We start from the raw sequence: 4,126 nt of genomic DNA, 5'->3' as shown, positions 1-4,126 counted from the left end.
TTATTATTATTATTATTATTATTATTATTATTATTATTATTATTATTATTATTATTATTATTATTATTATTATTATTATTATTATTATTATTATGAAGTGGGGCCTATAGATAGAATATGAATGGGATTCAAAGCTTTTGCCAATTAAAAGGTTCCAAATTCACTCACCTTTGAAAAAATGGACCCTCCCAACATTTCTTCCCCAATCAATAACCCTCTCTTCCTATAACTAACTCTACCCCTAACAAAGATCTCATCAAGATTCAAATGACTTCCAAAGGCCATGTCAATATTAGTGTCACCACAATTCCATCACCAAGAGGTGGCAAAGAGGAGGTTGCCACGGGCGGCAACAACGGTGGTGGTGGCGGCAGTGGTGGTTCGATGAACTCCCCCAGAGGACAGTTGTGTTTGTGTTCACCAACTACGCATCAAGGGTCTTTTAGGTGCAAGTTTCATCGGCAAGCGTCCACGACTGTTGGATGGTTCAGTAGATCCAAGTCCATGCCACCAACTCGAAACAATAATACAAATCATGCTTCTAGTATCTCTCCTAAATCGGTTGAGTCTGCATAATCATGAAATCATATGTTTTATTTTTATTTGTAATTTTAATAAATCATGTCAATACACGTTTTATATATTTAAATCTGACTCTTTTACCATCGTTGTTTTTGTTTTCCATACCTGATCATGAAAAGACGGCCATACATGATGATATGTGTTTTTGCCTTTTCCGGAATTATACTTCAAAAGTTTGTCGAAAATTAGAAAATATAAGATTTTTCTGCTGTTTATTGCTTTGGTTTATCCTAAAAATTATTTTATTCATCTTATGAAGGATTCATTAATGTAATCAAATAATTTGACAAATCATTTCATGAAGCTACTTGAGTACCATAATACTTTTCATTAACAACAAAATCCAAGTGATAAATTTGCTAGAGAGTGAAGAAGTAAACAAAGAAGATACTGATCTTTCAAATATGAAGAACTGAGATAGTCTTCAGATGTTGACGTCATTTTTGCCTAAGAAATCATCGCTTAGTAATTTCTATGAAAACGAGTGATTTACAACATTTCGCGTTTTATAGCCACCATAGTATTAAATGTTGTTGTTTATGCCAAAAATTACATTAAATATAATTTGAGGTTTGTTTCTGGAGCTTTAACAATTAAAGATCAATCACCTTGAAATAAACATTATAAAATAACAAAAATATAGATAAATGAGACAAAGGAACTGGTGACGCGGAAAAAGACGATACGGGAGATCGTTAATGCACTATGGACGTCAATCAGGGACGTCACTTTTTGACAACAATTATAGCGAAGTAAATGAATTGATATATAGGTCGCGGAAAATAACAAAGAACAATAATTGCTTCTTGCTAGTGATCTTTGCGTGCGTGTAGGTTCTGATGATCTAGGTTGTGATCTTCTGGTCTTTTATAATTGATTTGTAAGATTGTGCTAAAGGTAGTATTTAAATGTCATTTAATGAAGAAAACCATTAATGTTGAATGTCTTGGATCTTGGCCTTCTGTTATAATCTTTTACTCATTCCTGCAATAAAAATCATACATAACAGTTGCTATAATAAATGTGTAATAACGTGTGTTGTTTGTACATCTTGTCGAAGGAAACTTCAATCTCAAACAAGGGTCGAAGGCTTAATGGTATTAGATAACCACGATCATAGATAGCAAGGTCGTTCGTCGTATGAATCTTGGTTATAGATGTCGCCATGGTTGAATTCAACATTTCTTGCTTAGAATCCTTTTTCGTTCGTTCAAAGCATTTAGAAAAAGTTTTAGCATGATGCTACTCGAACCTTACAGTTTCATAGAAACTAAGGAGGATATTCGATCCTTCAGAGAGTTCACAGGTATACCTAGAACTATAAAGGTTGAGTGCTTAGGGTTCTTTTTGGACGAAGCAATCCCCGAGGGATATTTCGATTTATACGAGTATCTTTTCAAAATAGGGTTTTCATGGCCCTTCACCCCACTTTCTCGCTCTTTTTTGAAGTTGTTCCATTTTCCGTATGGAAAAATGATGCCTCGGTTATGGAGGATTGTCGACGTTATAGAGCGTCTGACGACCGACTGGGAATCTCCTTTCACCGTGTACGAGCTCCTCTTCGCTTACTCGGTTATGGGAATTTAGCAAAATATAACATCATTTGTTAAAACATATATCCCAACGACAACAACATATGAGACATTTTGGATTCCAACAAACAAAAGCATTCGTATCAAGTTGTAAAAACCAACGTCAATATTCTTTCGTTTATATTTCAGTATATGTCTTCAAAGCATTTTCTAAGTGGTCCAGTGAATATGTAACCACATAAATTTGGATTCGTATTTAAAATGTTCGTGATCAATATTGAAAGGTTAAAAATGTATTTTCAAAGACATTTGACTTTTGTTTTGATTGATAGTTGATGATGAAGAAATAACCATGTTTTTTCGTATTGTATTCTCAACATCAGTAATCGTATATTTGGAGGATATCATATATTATATATAAAGGGATTTTCTTTTAAGAACGTTTTAACTTGTGAAAAGTCTATAAAATCTAATTTAAACCACAAAAAATTAGCTGATCTTTTTAATATAAATTAAAAATCTCCCCCTCTCCTATTTTTTTTCTCTTGTATGTACTCTCTTCTCTCTCCATAACGTACATGTAAACACATATAATTGAATATGGACTCAAGGTAAACACATTGTAAACACTTTCCTAGAAATACTATTATAGTTTGTAGACACATTTTGAACATAATCTAAATCTACGAGATCTGGTATAATTTGTGAACAGTATTTTTGAATAAACAAACTATTGAACTTCTAAAAATTGGTTACCTGTATTTTTTAATTAAAAAAAACTAGTTGTAACTGACAGGAATGTTTTAAAGTAAAAACAAACCTAAATCAGTTTTACCGTGGCCAAACCCTACGCCATTAAAACCTTTTGCAAACAACAGTATTGCTCCCTCTCGCCACTCTACGTTGCCCCAACGTTGTCCGTTCTTCAAGACGCCTAACACGTTTTTGGCCCTTGATATTGATCCCCCTCCTTTTGATCTATTTTTTTTATCTATCAAAAGAGGAAGAATCAAAATATAACCGATAAGTAGTTTTTTTTTTTATTTTAAAAGATGTACATAACCAATTTCTAAATGTTCTCCAAACTTGGGATATTAGTAAAATAACATCATTTCATTGGCAAAGAGATATTAGCCTTCGAGTTGTGTTCGATGGTTTAATTTATTGAAAAAATATTCAGGGACTTAATCATCCAAAATGAGAAAGTTTAATGGTTTTTCATTCAAAAAATTGTCTAAACACTTAACTATTCAAAGTAAGAAAGTTTAATAGTTTTTTCATTCAAAAAAATAGTTCAAGTACTTAATCATTCAAAATGGATTAGTTTGTTGGGTTTTTTTTTTGAACTTTTCCTTAATATTAATTATCTTATATAGTAGCTTAGGATAGATCTCATAGATGTCACGTATTCTAGATTTCTCAAATTATTAAACGCATAGAAGATATCAAATACAAACCTTACCATATATACAAACTTTTTGGAGATATTTGTTACGATTTTGATATAATTCTGAACATGATTTTAGTTTATTTTTAAAATCTAAATTTCAACGAAGTTTGAAGATTTGAAGACACGAAGCAAGAAACACGAATCATGAAACATGAAACACGAAAACATGAAATATTAAATGTGAAAATATGAAACATGAAACCTAAAAAGAATTTAGAAAAATAAGAATAAAAAATAAATATTTAAATTGTTACAAAAAGTATCGTATACCATTAAGCAGAAGAGTCAATGAGAGATGAATGATAAAATATATATATCAAGGTTTTCTAGGTAAGGACTTTTATGGGTTGTTCGATTGTGGCTTAATGGGTTGTATAAGTCATATCTAACTGTTCGGTATGGGCTTATTTCGGTCAGCCCATGGCTGAATTGCTCAGCTAAAAAAGTAGTCATATAAACTCAGCTGGTCCTTTCCCTTAACACCCTTGAAATTCATTCTATCCTCCTCTACTCGGTGTCATTTACACGATCGGAAGTTCCTTCGACGGACAATTAGGAAACC

Source organism: Cynara cardunculus, assembly GCF_001531365.2.
Source record: "Cynara cardunculus var. scolymus isolate 2C chromosome LG 2, CcrdV1, whole genome shotgun sequence".
Lineage (NCBI taxonomy): Eukaryota > Viridiplantae > Streptophyta > Magnoliopsida > Asterales > Asteraceae > Cynara > Cynara cardunculus.
This window is presented reverse-complemented; position numbering follows the sequence as displayed.